The sequence below is a fragment of the Pseudophryne corroboree genome, chromosome 9 (assembly GCF_028390025.1).
Source record: "Pseudophryne corroboree isolate aPseCor3 chromosome 9, aPseCor3.hap2, whole genome shotgun sequence".
Classification (NCBI taxonomy): Eukaryota; Metazoa; Chordata; class Amphibia; order Anura; family Myobatrachidae; genus Pseudophryne; species Pseudophryne corroboree.
In genome coordinates, this window is record NC_086452.1 from 393,679,543 (window position 1) to 393,700,537 (window position 20,995).

Below are 20,995 nucleotides of genomic sequence, written 5' to 3' on the forward strand. Positions count from 1 at the left end.
GAAGGAGATCTAAATAATTCAAAGGGGAAATCTGAAAAAAGGAGAAGAAGAAGGGGGGAGGATACAGAACATATCCAACCTAACCTATCTTATTTATGACAGTATATACACATGAATATAGGAAGGGGGGAAGATTAATCTAAACAGGAATAATCCAAGGCTTCATTGAGGCCATTAGGGTGTAGGGTGTCTAACTTGAAGATCCATGAGGATTCTCCCATTGATGCCTTTTACTGTTGCGTTAATGTTTTGCCTATCCTTTTTATTAAGATACCATTATGATTATAGAAAAGTTTAGAAGCGGAGGCAATGCGGACTCTAGGTCCTACATGCACCGCCTGTACATCAGTTGTTACGGGTTCTCACAGAATTGTATTGATGTTGGGAATGTACTGGACTATGCATTACTCCTTATATGTCTGGGAATGTTATCCTCTAAACTTTTTACATGTTTACTGTTTAGATTTACACAGGTTGTTACGTTTTTTTTGGGCTCCGTGGGGACGGCCCAGTGCCTTCTTCATGCTCGAGCCGCTTCACCCCCGTTTTCTAAGCCGGGATTTATAGGAGAGAGGGGTTAACTTCCCTTGCTCTCACGTATATCTTTTTTTTTCTTTCTCTTGCTAGTCTATTTGAGTAAACAATCCCACTAGTTGGGTCCCCAAGGTCTGCTTTAGTTAGTTAGCTCACCTTGACCGGTTTTCTGGTCGGGACCTACTTAAGGTAAATTTTTCCCAATTTGCCTTTCTATCACCCTACTACTCTATTCCCCCTCTCCCTCCTCCCCCCCCCCCCCCTTTTTTTTTGTGTGTAAGTTGGTAGATCTGGTTCAGCGAAATGCCTCTTAAGGTGGTTTCCGAAAACGTTAAGGGATTGAACACTCCGCAAAAGAGGTCTTTACTGTTCAGAATGCTGAACGCCTTGCAAGGGGACATTGTGTTTCTGCAAGAAACACATTTCAAAAAACATTCTCATCCCAGGCTAGAGTCTAGGCGGTTCCCTACGGTGATATACTCCTCTAACCCTTTGAAAAAGAATGGGGTAGCCATTATGTTGCGCTCCACAGTCCCATTCCAAACTATTTCCACCAAAATAGACTCTGACGGGAGGTACATAATCCTGGTAGGCCAATTAGGCCCTCACACAATGACATTGGTAAACGTTTACGCTCCTAATTCAGGTCAGGGGTCTTTTTTTCGCAAACTGTTTTTAGAAGTTCAACTGCTCCGTAGGGGCTCATTGACAGTGGGCGGTGACTTTAACTCCGATATCTCCTTAGAGCTAGATAGAAGTGGGCAAACCCATTCCCGCCACCACCCCCAGGGTAATCGTGGGAGGCATATGACCGAGGCTGGTCTTTTTGATACGTGGCGGGCGCTGTACCCGACCTCCATGGACTATACTTTTTTTTTTTCAAATTCCCATGGTTCGTATTCCCGAATCGATATGATTCTGGGCTGTAGCGACACATTACAATGTTTATTGAAAGTGGACATTCTCACTAATGCATGGTCGGACCATTCAACTGTCCTGGCAGTGATTGAGCCGTTGGGAAGCCACAATGGCCGTCGCTCTTGGAGACTGAACGAGACACACCTTCGCATCCCACACTTTAAAAATGACATGACGGCCCAGATTCATGATTATTTTGAGTCCAATAACACAGGGGGATGTTCCCCTTCTGATAAAGCTAAATATTTATCTTATATAACACCCTTTATGAGGCCTAAGAACACTGTACGCTATTCACGTATGGAGTACCGTAAGGGTACGCACGTTGCGTAACAATCGCTTAGCCGTGGTCGAGACGCTCAAGCGTCACGTTCGCTCACGGCCAAGAGATCACAGGCAGGCACGCTATTGGCTGCTGACTAACGTAATGGTTCGCTATAGCGTAGCGGCCGCTCGGGACCACGAGGAGATCACCAGCGGCGCAGACGCTCACAATGTTAAACCTTTATATCTAAACCATAAACAATGTAATATGCAGTAAAACCTTAGTGTAGAGATAGGGTGTAGATGCAACACAGTGTAACCTTATTAACTTAAAATCTGTTTGAGCGTCACCGACGCTCTGAGAATACTTAACACTATAAGAAATACACAGATACCGAGCTTAGGGTCTAACGCCTTATATGAATGTTATTACTTGCAAAAAGAATACAATACAAGTCACACACTACAATATAACATAGACTAACTAACCAGATAACTACACAGGAAATACAATATAATACAATTACGTTTGCAGGAAAATTAAGAGAGAAAGGGGAGAAGAGAGAGAGAGAGAGAAATGGCCCACAATAACAAGAAATACAATATGATTGCGGAGAAAAACTTACGCACAAAGGGGAACGATCGCATGCGCCTCTGGACATCCAGCTCCCGATTATCAGCAATGAGAACCGTTGAAGAGTGAGCTGGATGTGATCGGCTTGTCTATTTATGCCCCACACACAATACAATTCAATGGTCCCTACAATCTCATTGTTCATTGGACACAGGAATTCCTCCTCGCATTATAACAAAAGGTCATAGGTTGATTCATACAGGTGGGCTGTGACAATTTCCAACTGCTCAGGTGGGTGGGAAACTAGGTTTCCCGCCGCATGGATAAGTAAGTGCAAATAATAGTAAATGGACATAAACTTCTCATGTCCATAACTATTCGCACGAGCGATTAATTCGCTTCAAACCAACACCGGAATATTGCTAATTAAATACTCTTCCGATGGATACTAAACACCACTGTATTACTCCTGTCTGACCCTTCGTATCAAACAAAGAGGGATTTCTCCGTACATGAACATTCTACATTAACCAAACTTTCAGATTCTATCAAAGGGACCATAATCTACAAAATACATTATATGGTGAAAATATGTAACGAAAGAGTCGCCCGCTAGACGCATACAATCTCTACCGTAAATGCGCATACCGTGCGCCTGCGGGTGCCCGCAACAGCGAGTATGCGCACGCACGGGAGAGCGCACGCATGCACAGCAGGGACACATATGAGGTGCAAATATGGCAGTGTGCATCGTGATATTTTTCTGACTTTGACAGTCCACCCTTTGGCAGTCAACAATAACTGCCACTTCCTAAAACATTTCAAAAAGAGAAAAATATATGTCAAGTGTAAATACATTTCCATGGTTGGGTAGGGGAGGAGAGGAGAAGGTAGGAAAAAGGGTATGACCTAGTGAGATAGCCGAAGCATGTGTGTATGAATCCGTGTTTGGGGGTCATGTATCATCGTGCCGTACGTGTTTTAAATCAAGCTTCGAGGTATTGCGAAGTATACATTTGAATTCCTTCTTATCCCGTGGTACGGGTCTGTGGATGGGCTGTCAAACTTTACCGAGCTCTTTTCGGATTTTGGTTGCAACAAAATGGGGAGCACATTTTAGTTGATGATACATGAATGGGGGAATATGTGATTGCTGATATCTGTGCCTGTATTCCCTATCGACTATGTGTGTAATTACCTGAAGGTTGTAGAGATGAAGAAAAGACATAATTACGGTAAATGCAGTGGTATTCTATGTCAGGTTAATGAACATTTGTCGGTTGAAGTCTTGTTCGGTGTCTGTTGAATGCTGTCTTCTTTGTGCTTTTGCCAAAAGGCGTGTGGGCAAAAAGCTTTGTCAATGTCCATAGGCTTACAAAAGTGTTGGGCTAGCGTAATTTTAAAATTTCTAGGGAAACTGGGGGTCTATGGCATTGTTCATCAAAATCTGTGTATAAGGTTGTCAAAACTTCTTCTTTAATCCATCAGTTGTCTGTATACAGGATCATCAAATTCCTCGTCAAAAATGGGTCTTTTTACCTTGGAAAAACCAGAAAAACAGGTGAAAGAAACGGACCGTAGAAATCGCATTTTCATCACATCATTGTTTCTACATTTGGGTCATAAATCAAATCCATTGGAATTACAATTTCCTCACTCCTTAGACTCATCACCCTTGTACGACGTTTGCACTTCATTAAAGCCTGACCGCATCTAAATATCAAGCCAATCGTTATGATAACACCTAAGATACATAGAAGAAACTTCCCAACATCCATTATGACTCCTTGAGCCCATTCTCCTAAACCAGAGAACCAATTTCGCGGGTTCAACCATGACACCCAACCAGTCAGCTTATTACCTACAGCAGCAAGAGTGAGATTGTGTCTCCTGCGAAATTCCCACTTCAATTGGAGAATATCGTCCATCTTTTGGTCTATGACCTCGACTGGGTCCTCGGTACTATTCGTTATATATGTGCAGCATTTCACGCCGTACTGCGTTGCCAGTGTGACACAATATCCGCCTGTCACTGCTGTGAGATAATTAAGAACCATTCTATGCTGGACCAGTTCTGTTTTATAAGCTTGAAGTTCTCTTCCAGTATACCTGAACGTGTCATCATACATTTCTGTGATATTGTCTAACAAATTTGCAAGCGCAGATATGTATTTATAATTCAACACTCCTCTGGCGGTGCGAGTGATGTCTAACGCGATTAGAAACTGAATCCCGGTGGATTCATGGATCATGTCAGAGGCCGGATGCTCTGTTCTTTCTATCAGGTGCCGTTTAACTACGTGCTCGTAGTGGGTGTGAGTATAAGGAGCTTGGGCAACACGGTGAATATCTTTCATTTTGGTATGTGATACAGTCATTACCTCAGGCAGTACTTTTCCAATATAACACAATCCTTCAGAGTTTGGGGCAAGCCACTTATACGCCTTCCTCCCGCATATGAAATATGCATCCTCGGGGAGAACATATGGGACGGAGTAGGACATAACCATATTACACATCTTCCATGTGAAATCTCCTAACCCTAATGCTCCCATCTGTTTAGTACACGTATCAGTTTGTACGATATGTGCGCAGTATCCTGGTGATACCTCTCCAACTCTCGTAATCCTACTTCCTAGGGTATACCTATATCGGAAAGATTTTTCCCTACTGGCTATGTGGCGTATAAGCTCTGTATCTGTCGGCATTCTATCTGCTCTATATGAAAAGGTCATGGTTTGGTTACTCCATGACACTTCCCAATTTCCCGGCTTTCGGGGATTGGTAATGTTAAAACATATTAGGGACCTATCCACATGATATTGGTGGAGCTTCAAACTAGGAGGACTGGAGATATTAAACCTCCTGTCCACCGGTCTCCCACCCTTTAGCTCAAGTACCTCCCCTATCGTTAAAGGAAATGGTACTAGTCCTGATTTGCTATGACCTTGAGGTACTTGAGAGCATACCCAACAATCTGTCTGATTTAACACACTACCCACTAAGGAGTGATAGTCACTCAAGGGGTGCTGGTCCATGTGGATATTAAAACTGGATTGGCATTTCTTAATGCACCCATCCTCAACCACATTGTCACAGAGCCTACAGATACAGTTTTCTTCAGCTAACAATCCTTCACAATTCCTTCTATTGTCAATGTTATCGGGTCGTTTTCTGATACTCGCCTTTACTTGTTGATTAGGTTGCTCTTGGAAAACTACGCCTCCATCTTTTTCATCAGAACCCATTCCAGAACCTCTCTCGACCTCCATGGTACTCTCGCCGGAACAGACTGCTCTGGTCAACATCATGGTCAACAGGAAAATCCGGATCACAGTCTCTTGGGGCAAGTCCATCTTATAGGAGGAAACGAAGAAGAATGAGAAGGGGGAGAAAATGATTTGAGGGAGAGGGGATGGGAAGTGGAGAAAAACAATAAAAGGGAACAGGGAATCGACAACTGCTTTTGATCTTGTGATTTTCAATGCTCAGGTGCCGCCTCAGTCCTCCCGGAACAGACACTCCAGTGATACAACTTCCTCTACCGTCTGTTCCTTATCACGGGACCTCTCTGGATCAGCAACCTTCTTACAATGGGACGAATGAACCCAAGTCTCTCTCTCGGCAACTTTCAATGCTGTAGTGCTAGTCAATAAGACTTGGTATGGTCCTTCCCATCTGTCAATAAGGCAACCTGAGCGTAGAAAATTCCATATCATTACATAATCCCCAGGTTCAATGTCATGACAATTACTATCTGGTAAATCAGGAATCACCAACTTCAAATTATCATTTTGATTCCTTAGCTGTTTACTCATGTTAATCAAGTATTTTACAGTCACTTCATTGTTACACTTCAAATCATCCTGAGGGTTAATCATAACATGCGGTTGTCGACCAAACAAGATTTCAAAGGGAGACAGATTAAGAGGGGACCTGGGAGTGGTTCTGATGCTGTACAGTACAATGGGTAAAGCTTCTGGCCATGTCAATCCTGTCTCTGCCATAACTTTGCTCAGTTTATTTTTAATAGTGCTGTTCACTCTTTCCACCTTCGCACTCGCCTGTGGACGGTATGGAGTGTGCAGCTTGCTATCAATTCCCATCAACTTACACATTCCTTGAAAGACATCACCTGTAAAATGGGTACCCCTATCACTTTCGATAATTCTAGGGATACCATATCTACATACAAATTCCTGCACAATTTTCTTAGCAGTAAACATAGCGGTATTTGTGGCCGCAGGAAATGCTTCGACCCAATTTGAAAAAACATCTATACAAACAAGTACATATTTCAAATTTCGACAAGGGGGTAATTGAATGAAGTCAATCTGTATTACCTGAAAAGGACCGCCTGTAGGTGGGATATGAGATGGTTCTGTTGGTATTGCCTTTCCGATATTCTTTCTCAAGCATGTAAGGCATGACATTGCTCTCTTACTTGCATGAGATGAGAATCCTGGGGCGCACCAATATGCTCTTACCAACTTGCACATTCCTTCCTTGCCCAGATGAGTCAGCCCGTGAGCTGCCTCAGCTAAACATGGGAGATATGCTCTGGGGGCCACCGGTTTACCATGTCCATCCGTCCAGAGTCCTGAGGACTCCTGGCCATATCCCTTTGCCTTCCAGACTGCCTTTTCCTGTGTGGAACACAAATTTTGCATTTCACACAACTTCTGTGTGTTGATGGTATTAAATACCATCAGTTGTGTGGTGTCTGTCTGGGGGTACCGGCTGCTAACTTAGCTGCTTCGTCTGCTCGGCTGTTACCAAGTGATACTGGGTCTTGGCTATATGTGTGTGCTTTACACTTGATAACAGCCACTCTGTCGGGTTCCTGTATCGCTGTTAGAAGCCTTTTGATGTGAGCTGCATGCGCTACCGGTGTACCAGCTGCCGTCATGAAATTTCTGAGGCGCCATAGGGCTCCGAAATCATGGACTACCCCGAATGCGTATCTAGAGTCGGTGTAGATATTGGCTGATTTGCCCTTAGCCAATTCACATGCTCTGGTTAGGGCGACCAGTTCAGCAACCTGGGCTGAGTGAGGTGGGCCTAGCGGTTCTGCTTCTATGGTGCCTTGGTCATCTACGACTGCGTATCCAGTACACAAGTCTCCCGAGTCTGACTGTGACAACTACCGTCCGTGTAGAAAGTTAGATCTACATCTTCCAGTGGGTTGTCACTGATGTCAGGCCTTGCGGTAAAATTTTGGGTCAAATATTCCATACAATCATGTGTGTCCTCCTTTGTATTAAATTCTCCTTCCCCACCACTCTCATCCTCCACCCTTTGTGCCTGTCCAGGCACACCTGGGAGATATGTTGCAGGATTTAATGCACTGCATCTCCTTATGGTGATGTTTACGGGGGCCATTAGTGCCAATTCCCATCTTGTAAACCGCGCTGATGAGACGTGCCTGGTTTGGGCAGAATTTAGCAAGGCTGACACTGCATGTGGTGTATGAATTGTGAGGTTGTGACCTAGCACTACATCTTCGCTTTTCGTTACTAGCAATGCTATCGCAGCAACGCTTCGCAAGCATGTGGGGAGGGATCGCGCTACCGTATCTAGCTGAGCGCTGTAGTATGCTACTGGCCTGCTGGCATCACCGTGCTTTTGGGTTAAGACGCCTGCCGCGCAACCAGCACTTTCTGTTCCGTACAGCTCAAAGGGTTTCCCATAGTCTGGCATACCTAATGCTGGTGCCTGCGTTAGGCACTGTTTAAGTCTCTCAAATGCCATCTCGGACTCGTCTGTATGCGAAATCCGATCAGGTTTGTTTGAGGAGACCATCTCCTGCAAAGGTAACGCTAGAATGGAAAATCCTGGGATCCAGTTACGGCAATACCCACACATTCCTAAAAATGTTCTGATCTGTTGCTGGGTTTGTGGCAGAGTCATGTCTCTAATTGCTTGAATTCTATCAGCGGTCAGGTGTCTCAGTCCTTGTGTTAGACAGTGTCCCAAATATTTTACCTTAGTTTGGCATAATTGTAACTTGTCTTTGGAAACCTTGTGTCCTGTGTCTGAAAGATGAAACAGGAGCTGTTTCGTATCCTTCAGGGATGCTTCCACTGAATCAGAACACAGTAGTAGATCATCCACGTACTGTATTAATACTGATCCACTCTCTGGTTGGAAAGACTGTAAACAATCATGCAAAGCCTGGGAAAATATACTTGGACTGTCTATGAAACCTTGTGGTAATCGAGTCCATGTGTATTGGACTCCTCTGTATGTGAATGCAAACAAGTATTCGCTGTCAGGGTGCAGAGGTACCGAAAAGAAAGCGGAGCAGAGGTCAATAACAGTGAAAAATTTCGCAGTGGGAGGGATTTGCATAAGGATGACAGCTGGATTTGGCACTACGGGGAACTGACTCTCAACTATTTTGTTAATCCCCCTTAGATCCTGCACTAGCCTGTAACCCCTCCCCCCACTCTTTTTAACAGGGAAGATGGGACTATTGGCAGTGCTGGACGTTCTTACCAGAATGCCCTGTTGTAGCAAGCGCTCTATTACGGGATAAACTCCTAACTCCACCTCTGGCTTCAGAGGGTACTGTGGGATTTTTGGAGCTATCCTACCATCTTTTACTTGTACAACTACTGGAGCTACGTTTGCCATTAATCCAGTGTCCTGTCCATCTTTAGTCCAAAGTGACTCTGGTATCTGGGATGTCATTTCTTCTACTTGGAATGGAGTCCTATTTGTCATAATGGTATGTGACATTAATTTTGATGGGGAGTCTAACATGTCTCGCACTTCCTGAGCGTGATTCTCAGGTATGTCCAAGAATACACCTTCAGGAGTACAATAAATGACGCACCCCATTTTACACAATAAGTCTCTTCCCAGGAGATTAGTCGGTGCCGATGCAGCCAGCAAAAAGGAATGCTTGGTATGTAAAGGCCCTATTGTAATCTCGGCTGGTTTGCTAACAGGGTAGTGCTGGACTTCTCCCGTTACTCCTATGGCTGGAATTGTCTTACCAGTGGTTCTCATGCCCACTGTCGAATTTATCACTGATTTGGCCGCCCCCGTATCTACAAGAAAGTTTCATGATTTACCAGCTACATTTATTGCAATCTCGGGTTCACTTCCAAGATTTGCAATCAATTTTACTGGCTGGAGATTACAGGTATGGCCACACCCCTATTGGGTATGGTGACCTCCCTGAATCCCGCTGGCAGCAACTACTTGTGAGGGAGTTAGCTGGGAACTACCAGAGGCGTGCCAGTCTCTGTTCGGGGGGTATCTTTTTGTTTCCCCTGTATGTGGCTCATAACTCCGTCTCTGCGGACCTTGCTCCCAATGTCGTGTGTCGTGTCGTTGTCTAGGGGGTTGGTATGATCTTTGCGAATTTTTCGCTCTACAATCTCGTGCTATGTGTCCCTGTTTATGACAAAAATAACATGTTACCACATTTGACTTACCCACAGGGTTTGGTGATATAAACACAGGCTGTTTTGTGGTCAGGGCCTGTATACTTACTGACATTAACTTATCACCTTGTGACTCCCTGTGTCTGGTGATATTCCGGTCGTGATCAATAGCAGCCTCTCTCAAAGTAGCCACCGACAGACCTCGCCAACATGGTTGTGTGGTCTGTACCCTGGTCTTTAATGCCTCTTTTAAACCATCCATTAGCACAGATACTGCTACTTCTTGATGGTTTGCATTGGTCCTAATGTCCTCTATGCCAGTGTACTTTGCCATTTCTAATAATGCCCGGTGAAAATAATCAGCAGCTGTTTCTGACTCTTTTTGTTTAATGGAAAAAATTCTATTCCATTTGGCTACAGCTGGGAAATACTCCTTTAACTGTAAATTTATTCTTTTTACATTGTCTTTGTTGTACACATCTGTAAGAGGTACATCCTGATCCAGTCCACAGTCAGCTAAAAATTGAGCTGCGTCGACATTGGAGGGTAAACAAGCCCTCAGCAATATCTGCCAATCTTTGTTATTGGGCTCTAAAGTGTTTCCTAGGTCTCTGATGTATTTTTGGCTAGCAACTAAATCTTTTCTGGGGTCAGGGAATTCAGACACTATGGTTCTTAATTCCATTCGGGAAAACGGGCTGTACATGGCAATGTTCCTGATAGGAGTGACTCCTGTGGTGTCCGTTTTCCCATTTGGGACTGCTATTACCCTCACGGGAGCAAGTTTAACAACATCATTCTGTGTAGATTCTACAGTCTGTGGTGAAATGGTTTCAGCATAGTGTATGGTGCCGTACTTACCCGTTGATACGACCTCACCTGTCCCTCCGCTAGGGGGCTTTGTTACTAATCTTATGGGTTGGGCCGTGCCTACTGTCGTTTCTGATATAGTGGCTGCTAGAGAGAGCGCCGATATTGTTGCCGATTCGTCCTCTTGATCACACTCCTGGGGAAAGTTCAAAAGAGGGTACAACTTGCACGGGTTAATACTTGCATGGGTTAACTTATTAACATTATCCTTAACATTTATACAGTTGCTAAGTGCCTGTTTGTTACCCCCTGATGCGTCATTCTCCGCAACCAATTTCTCTCCTGATATGTATGGTGGCGGTGGGGCCGTGGCGATCAGTTTCCTGATAGGGCCAGATCCTGCCGCCTGAGCCAATCCTCTCTGTATTTCACCCTCCTGTTGCCATAACTGCAAATAATCATAATGTTTGATTCGTCTCTTGGCTGATTTAATGAGACATATCCTTCTCCTTAAATTTTGCAACACTTCTGGGCTGAAGCTGCCTACTCTTGGGAATTTCTCCCCGTCATGTACAGTCATTTTCTCCCATTCATCACATAAAATTTCTGTGTGTCTTCCGTATTTTTCACACATTACATACCTTGCCGACCCGACTGGTCGGTTTACAGAATCAACCCGAACCGAGGTTGATCGCCCCCTTCCTGAACAACTGGCCCCCATAATTTGCAGGTGTTGCTTGCTCTACCTCTGACCTTTATATCAGGGTCTTCAGCGAACCCTTACTAAAAACCAAAGTATTCAAAGATAGGTTGACGGTGAAGTTTACCGAGCACCTCACTCACTCGCCCACGCCGACCAATATGCCCACACACTGATATAGTGCTGGCGTACTCGACCCAGGGCCCCTATTAACCTTAGTTTACTGGAACATGTAGGTATGATCCGAAGAGCATTAACCCTTTCCAGTAAAGGTGGGGTTGTCGGATAATTCCTGAGTGACCAGCGAACTTCCCTTTTTGAAAAAATAAAAAATTACACAAATCACGTTAGAATGTACAAATAGCGTTTATGACCGGGTTCGTACACAAATGGTACTGGTCAGGTTACTAACTAATGCACACAATTACGTGCGGTACAATCGTTCAGTACATAAGCAACTAATCTTATGTACGGAGCGACCAGTGGAATCGACATTCGGCAGCTGCGAATTCCTTCAGCCTGAGCTTTATTGGCCTATATGGGTGTTGCACCAACCCTTCTTGGTGTTGTGCCTTGTCTCTATAGCGGACTTCTTTGTACTTAGACCTCCTGGTCTGTTATACGACCTCCTGGTCTGCTATACCTCCTGGTCCGCTACACTCTAATGCTCAAATTTTATGTTTAACCAGAGATGCCTCCCTAGCCACCGTGCATGTCACTTACACGTATGTACCTTCACGAGAACTCGATGATTTCTGTGGTTCAATCCCCAAAATTGTAAAAACAAACACTCACTCACCACATATACACTTTTGTTTCTATTTCTATTTCTGCGCAGAAATTTTCTTTAGACCAGATGTGTTGTAAATTTGGAGAAGGATCTGTTAATTTAAATTTCGAATACTAAAATAAACTTGCGCTATTTATCGCCTGTTGCGCTATTTATCGCCTGTTGCGCTATTTATCGCCTTGCCACCTTTTCGCTTTAAAAATCAACACTATCGTGTGACTTGAGTTACGTGGGCGTACCCAGACGCTCCGTTGCGTAATTTACGCTGCGTGCGTCGGCCTTTGCGTACGCGAGTCTCAGCCCTTTGTTAGAGACACGTGTACACAAAACCAATGTCCACCGTAACACAATGTACACGTTTATCAATGTAGATGATCCTCGATCCTCTACTGAACCCCACACCAATCTCTCCTTGTACCTTTAGGTAGAGCTGCGTGTGTGCTTTACACTTTATCCCTTAATATTACTTTTACACTTTAACTATGAAATAGCGACAAATCTCTCTTAGCACGTTTTATCAATTTAAAATGGCAAACAGGAGAGTGATATATGAAAATACACGAAAAAGAAATGCAGATATGCGTGTGTGCGTACGCAAGATAGAAAAAAACAGTTTTAAAAGACACTAGCGTGTTGTTCTTACCTCCGGTTCCGGATTCCCTCAGCACCCTTTACTAAGCGAAGCAGACGCTTATCCCGTCAGCACTGCGAAGAATATGATCTCCCGCCCTTTGCTGATGGATAATGTCTGCTGAAATTACCTAGCAGAGATATGTGAAGGACAGGACGAGCCGCCAATTGATAAAGCTAAATATTTATCTTATATAACACCCTTTATGAGGCCTAAGAACACGGTACGCTATTCACGTATGGAGTACCGTAAGGGTACGCACGTTGCGTAACAATCGCTTAGCCGTGGTCGAGACGCTCAAGCGTCACGTTCGCTCACGGCCAAGAGATCACAGGCAGGCACGCTATTGGCTGCTGACTAACGTAATGGTTCGCTATAGCGTAGCGGCCGCTCGGGACCACGAGGAGATCACCAGCGGCGCAGACGCTCACAATGTTAAACCTTTATATCTAAACCATAAACAATGTAATATGCAGTAAAACCTTAGTGTAGAGATAGGGTGTAGATGCAACACAGTGTAACCTTATTAACTTAAAAGCTGTTCGAGCGTCACCGACGCTCTGAGAATACTTAACACTATAAGAAATACACAGATACCGAGCTTAGGGTCTAACGCCTTATATGAATGTTATTACTTGCAAAAAGAATAATACAATACAAGTCACACACTACAATATAACATAGACTAACTAACCAGATAACTACACAGGAAATACAATATAATACAATTACGTTTGCAGGAAAATTAAGAGAGAAAGGGGAGAAGAGAGAGAGAGAGAGAAATGGCCCACAATAACAAGAAATACAATATGATTGCGGAGAAAAACTTACGCACAAAGGGGAACGATCGCATGCGCCTCTGGACATCCAGCTCCCGATTATCAGCAATGAGAACCGTTGAAGAGTGAGCTGGATGTGATCGGCTTGTCTATTTATGCCCCACACACAATACAATTCAATGGTCCCTACAATCTCATTGTTCATTGGACACAGGAATTCCTCCTCGCATTATAACAAAAGGTCATAGGTTGATTCATACAGGTGGGCTGTGACAATTTCCAACTGCTCAGGTGGGTGGGAAACTAGGTTTCCAGCCGCATGGATAAGTAAGTGCAAATAATAGTAAATGGACATAAACTTCTCATGTCCATAACTATCCGCACAAGCGATTAATTCGCTTCAAACCAACACCGGAATATTGCTAATTAAATACTCTTCCGATGGATACTAAACACCACTGTATTACTCCTGTCTGACCCTTCGTATCAAACAAAGAGGGATTTCTCCGTACATGAACATTCTACATTAACCAAACTTTCAGATTCTATCAAAGGGACCATAATCTACAAAATACATTATATGGTGAAAATATGTAACGAAAGAGTCGCCCGCTAGACGCATACAATCTCTACCGTAAATGCGCATACCGTGCGCCTGCGGGTGCCCGCAACAGCGAGTATGCGCACGCACGGGAGAGCGCACGCATGCGCAGCAGGGACACATATGAGGTGCAAATATGGCAGTGTGCATCGTGATATTTTTCTGACTTTGACACTTCCCACTGTGTGGGAGGCACATAAGGCGGGTATTAGGGGGGCAATGATAAAATATAGTGCGCACAGAAAGAAAACCCATAACGAAAAAATCACCTCCCTTACGGCTCTCCTCACGCAGTTGGAAAGCACACACAACAATCTCAGTCCCCTCTGATCCTCACCCGCTTACAGAGTGTCAGGGGGGAGCTCCAATCCATATTGGCCGAAAAGACGGAAAAATCCCTCAGGTATCTGAATCAAAAATTTTACGAGAAAAGTTATAAATCGGACTCCCTTTTAGCCTCCAAGCTCAAGTCTAAGAGGGCCTCTCAGAATATTTTCTCTATACGTAATGTAGGTAATGACCTTACATATGACCTGGGCCAAATTAATTCTTCATTCTATAAGTATTATAAATCCCTTTACAACCTTAAGGATCCCGAGGCTGGCCTAAACTTACCGTCCTCAATAGCACAGGAGTACTTAGACACATGTAGGCTCCCTACATTGTCGTCCTCAGATGTAAGTGAACTTAATTCCACCATTACCCTTGAGGAACTGACACAGGCATTGAAGACGCAGAAGCAGTCTAAAGCCCCAGGTCCAGATGGATTTCCTATTTCTTACTATGAATCATTCTCGGTGGAAGTCTTTAACAAAATTATGCTGGGGGACAGATTTCATCCTGACTCGTTAAAGTCTACAATCATTGTTCTCCCGAAACCTGGAAAGGATCCCACGAATTGTACAAGCTACAGGCCGATATCGCTCATTAATGCAGACGTAAAGCTATTGGCGAAAGTTCTGGCCATCAGATTGAACCGACATCTTACGTGTTTGATTGATGCGGATCAGGTGGGATTCGTCCCAACGAGACAAGCTCTGGATAATACAAGAAAAACGATCAACCTGATATCGCATATTAACAGAACTAAGACTCCAGCGATCCTGTTGTCGTTAGACGCAGAGAAGGCCTTTGACCGCCTCTCCTGGTCTTTTATGTTTCAGACGATGAGAGCATATGGCTTTGGCGGTAGCTTTGTGTCTGCAGTCCAGGCTCTATATCACGGCCCTTGCACGTCGGTATCTACCAGCGACATTTCATCCCCCTTTTTTAGTCTAGGCAACGGCACCAGATAAGGGTGCCCCCTATCTCCCTTATTGTACGCACAGAGTATTGAGCCTTTAGCGGCCCACGTTAGAGGGAATCCAGACATTAGAGTTCGTAGTTCCCAATATAAAATTTTGCTTTTCGCGGATGATGTCCTGCTGTCTCTATCCTCCCCCCTGACCTCTCTCCCTAATCAACAGGCCGCACTCATTCAGTATGGAACATTGTCAGGGCACAAAGTGAATGCTACTAAGTCAGCAGCATTCATTTTCCACCTTCCTATAATGCTTCAGTGTCTCATTTAAAATCCAATTTTGCATACATCTGGCGGCCCAAATCTCTTACGTATTTGGGGATCTAGATCACAAAACATTATGACCAATTGTTTCAGGCTAATTATGTTCCGCTCTTGAACAACATTGAAAAGGATTTATCCAAATGGGCCTCTTTATATATTTCCTGGACAGGGAGAATAAACTCAGTGAAAATGAATATTTTACCATGGTTACTTTACTTATTTCAGACTATTCCCGTAACTGTCCCGGCATCTTTATTTCGGACCGTTCAGTCTCTTTGTGGCAAATTTATTTGGACAAATAAGACCCCTAGACTCAGCAGGCCTTGCCTGGCTAAATCCTCGTCTAACGGGGGCCTCGGCCTCCCCATCTTTGAACGCTACTTCTAGGCAACGCAGCTGAACCATGTGGTGGCGTGGCATACGATGGAAGAAGACAAGAGGTGGGTGTCTCTTGAAAGTGGATTGCCAGCCGGTTCGCTTTCTTCCGTGGCTCCCATCACGTTTAAGGCTGGCCTCTGTGGCATTGACTCCATGTGTCTCCTCTGTTTTGAAGACTTGGGGCTTTTTGAATAAAAAACTTCAAAAAGCTCATTATCCGTCCCCTATGACCCCACTGTGGCGTCATCCCGATTCCCCCTGGGATGCATGACTTCCTATTCTAAACCATGGGCTTCTTTGGGTATTGACAGACTTTTGCACGTTTCTGGAGATGCTGCCCCCAAAAACTTTGCGACATTATGTGAAAAATACGACAATGAGTCTCCAAAATTTTTTGACTATTTACAAATACTTAGTTTTGTGCATTCTCTCCACAAGCCTGCTAAAGCCAGGTCAACCCTTTGAAAGGTTGTGCTTGCAAAACCCAGACCGCAGGGGAGCTATCTCAACCCTTTACTCCCTCCTGGCGGGCTCACCGCCCGAAAAGGAAGCATTTGAACTAGCCTGGGAGCGGGACCTAGGCCAAACAATGACAGGGGAAGAGTGGTCAGACATAAGGGAAGTGATAGCAAAATCTTCTATTAATTCGAACGAGAATGCTTTGAAAGAATACACGAGATGGTATAGGGTTCCTACTGTCTTACATCGGATTTTCCCCACTTGTTCGGATCAATGCTGGAGACACTGCAGCCACCAAGGTTCCTTTATGCACATATGGTGGGACTGTCCCCTGATTTCCCATTATTGGGATGCCGTCTTTTCTCTATTATGAGAAGTCCTTGATTCAAACATCTCCAAATGCCCCATGTTGGCCTTACTTTGCAAACCTGTCGAGAGCCTTTCGCCCCCCGGGAGTAAAATGTGCAATCATATATTGAGCTCAGCCAAAATGCTAATAGCTGCAAACTGGAAAAAACCTAATGCCCCTTCCATTCAGGCGGTGGTTAATAAGGTCTGGTTCACAGCCACAATGGAATATATTTCAGCTTTACTTGACGACCGGGTGGGGAATTTCTCAGACACGTGAGCACCTTGGTATTCCTTTTTTCTTTTTTATCCACTAGGGATCACTGGAGTACTCTTGGGATATGGACGTCTTCCGCATGAACAGGGCACTGAATATTTAAATTTAGAACACTCCACCCCTCCATATCCCAGAGTACCTCAGTGTTTTTTCTGTGCTCAAGTAGCAACAGGCTTGTGTGGCTCAGTCCACAATTATTTTGAATATTTTTATTTTTTTGTTAATATTTTTTCTTTTTTCACACCACATCTCTTTCCCCCTTCCAAAAGGCCAGGGTCAAGGATAGTGGAAGCTGCTACAAGCAGCTGTGGCGTGTCGGTCCTCACCAAAAGAGCACCCTCACAGCCAGAGCAGACATCCTGCAGAAAGGCTGGCCGGTGCTTACAGAGAAGCCTTGTCGGAGCCTCACCACAGGAGTCCAGGTATGTTGGTCGGGGCGGTCAGCTCACACTGCCGCCCCGCTGTGTGAAGGACATTGGTTTCAGGCGCTGGGATCCCTCTACTGACGGCCGCCCGCTGCCGCTGCTCCGGCCGCCGCTTCTCCGAGCCCCACTGCTGCTCTGGCCCGCTGCTCATATCGCTTCACGGCGCGCTCCCCGTCCCGCTACCCGGCTACCTGTGTGGGGACAAGTTTCTTACAGCATACTGCCTCCGCCCGCCCGCCGCTGCTCCGGCCGCCGCCGCTGCTCCGGCCGCCGCCGCTGCTCAGAGCCACTTCGAGGGACCGCGCTCACCGCCTCCCGCTGTCTGTTCTACAGTGCATCCCGCTACCCGCCACACACTACCGCTGCCCGCTCCGCATTATGCTGCCGCCCTGGCCGCTTGGTTGCCTCTACCCGCAACGGAGCAGGGGGGGGGGGGAATCACAGCATTACAGGCTGCAAGCAGCTGCACGAGGGGGGACAAGCAGCAGTTTGCTAGGCTGCAGGGATAATATACAGAGGATTTTGATACAAGGTTATATATCAGTTTAAAAGATTATAACCCGTACTGTGACTATAAGTGTAAGCATGGCAGCCATTTTAACCATGCTTCCTGTGTCTTCCTGTTGTGATTCCAGAACGTTCCAGTACTACATCTCTACTCCACCGGAGGCGCAGGGGTGTTAGTGGGATTTGGGATCACATTTCATAGTACTGGCCACGTGTACTGCACTTGGCCAGATAAATATATCACACACACACCTTAGTACTATTTTACTGAGTCGTGCAATTATCTGTATTTGTATATTGTATTGTCTGTCTCCATAATGAGTAAGGCACCAGCAAAAATTAAAAACAGGTTCACTGCAAGGTCTGTAGCAGTGTGTTACCGGATGTATCTACCACATGTAAAGTATGTTTTGTGGATTCAGCTACGAATACAATTTCTGCTCCGGTTTTAAAGCCAGTTTCCTTCCCGGACCCTCCATGGGAAATGCTAGCCAATGTACTGGCTGGGTTGCAATCAGAATTGACCGCCGCTCGACAAGAGCGGGAAGCGGCAAGATCTGAGTCTAGGGTGAGACCGCCAGAACTACCGGAGGCGTCTCAGCCTTGCGAAAGGTCCAAATCCATTTTGGGTAGACGGGATAAATTTCATATGTCTTATGATTTACCTGTTTCGGCTATGTTGCATTCTGACGATTCCATGCCAGACCTCACGGCACAAGATGAGGGTGAGGAGGGCGAAGTGGAGTCAGATAGTGATGATTTTAACAGCCCAGGCATTGATAATCTCATCAGAGCGGTGCATCAGTCTCTGAAGTTTACAGAAACTGAGGAGCCTCTGACAAATGATGAAGTCGTATTTACTAAACGACAGAGATCTCCAGTGTGTTTTCCTGTTTCGGAGTCTCTTAATAAGATGTTAGTAGAAACACGACAGAATCCAGATAAACGGTTTTCTATACCTCGCAGATTTAAGTCTAGTTACCCGTTTCCAGACTCGGTGACATGTACATGGGAGAATCCACCAATGGTTGATTCGTCGGTGTCGAAACTTACAAAGAAATTAACCATACCAGTGCCAACTGCTACTACGCTTAAAGACCCTTCAGACCGCAAAATAGAAACTATGCTAAAGTCCATGTATGTAGCAGCAGGAGTGCTGCTGAGACCTGGGTTGGTTGGCATTTGGGTCACTAAGGCGCTCATAGTATGGATAACGGAACTCAAGTCTGCCCTACATGACGATCACCTTCTACTTCTTGCTGATCAAATGTGTGAGGCTGCGGAGTATCTATGTACAGCTTCTACTGACGTCTGTCAGCTCACTTCTCGCATTTCATCCTCACTGGTTACAGTACGACGAGCTCTCTGGCTGCGCACTTGGCAAGCGGAGGCAGAGGTCAAAAGAGGTATAGAGGCGTTACCTTACGGTGGCGAGAAGTTGTTTGGTCCTGAATTGGACAAATGGATTTCTGAGGCCACGGGAGGAAAGTCTGTTTTCTTACCATTGCCTCCAACGGTATCAAGACGGAGATACTCTGGACCTGCGTTCAAATCATTTAGACCTCAGCCCTTTCGCGGGCGTGGCAGAGGAACAGCCACGCCTAGTAGATGGGGTCGAGGACGTGGTTTCCAACAAACCAACACAAGTCGTCAAGACGCTAAGGTCACCGACAAGCCAGTGGCATGACTGGCTCCCAGCCCATCTCGGATCTCCAATTGTGGGAGCACGCCTTCAGACGTTCCATTTGGCGTGGTTCCAGACATCCACAGATGGGTGGATCCGCAATTTAGTGTTAAGAGGTTACAAAATAGAGTTTGACTGTCTTCCGCCACTGCGGTTTTTCAAGACAGGACTACCTCTCTCGAAAGACAAGAGGGCGGTTCTGCAAATTGCCATTCAGTCCCTACTGGATTCAGCAGTTTTGATTCAGGTCCCGGTACAACAACAAGGTCAGGGTTATTATTCCAGTCTGTTTGTGGTACCGAAGCCGGATGGCTCAGTCAGGCCAATATTGAACTTAAAGGGTCTCAATCAGTACGTCACTTACTACAGATTCAAGATGGAATCTCTGCGGTCAGTAATTGCAGGTTTAGAGCCAAAGGAATTCATGATTGCACTAGATCTCAAGGATGCGTACTTACACATTCCGATTTGGCCACCTCATCAGAGGTTGTTGCGTTTTGTAATACGCCAGAACCATTACCAGTTTCAGGCTCTACCGTTTGGCCTCTCGTCAGCGCCTCGGGTATTCACCAAAGTGATGTCTGTGATGATAGCTCATCTCAGATCCATGGGAGTGACAATAGTTCCGTACTTAGACGATCTGCTCATCAAAGCCCCGTCTCAACAGAGGCTTCTCCAACATGCGCTGCTAACGTACAATGTACTGGTTCACCACGGTTGGATTGTCAACTTCAAGAAATCACATCTAATTCCGTCCCAACGACTTCAATTCCTAGGTATGATTCTCGATACGGTAAATCAAAGAATTTACCTACCACAACAGAAAATACAGATTATTCGCCATCTGGTACAATTAGTGCTCAAGCCACGCAGTCTCGGTACATTTGTGCATTCGCCTCTTAGGAACAATGGTGGCAGCTTTCGAAGCGCTTCAGTTCGGAAGATTTCACTCACGTCCATTTCAACTGGATTGGCTCGCATCTGCAGATTCACCCCAGGGTGAGGTTGTCGCCACGGGCAAGGGTGTCTCTACTCTGGTGGCTGAAAGTACGGTTATACCAACCATGTTACGAGCTAGGAAGCCGGTTACGGCAGCTCATTATTACAGAATTTGGCGTGCCTATATAGGTGGGTGTGAAGCTCGGAAGTTTCCGTCATCATCTTTCAAGTTATCCCGTCTTTTGTTATTTCTACAGACTGGGTTAGATGGAGGACTGCGTTTATCTACACTAAAGGTGCAGGTATCTGCTTTGTCAATTTACTTTCAAAGGCGATTGGCTCTATTGCCGTCTGTACACACTTTTCTGCAAGGTGTCCTCAGAGTACAGCCTCCATTCATTCCACCTACAGCGCCATGG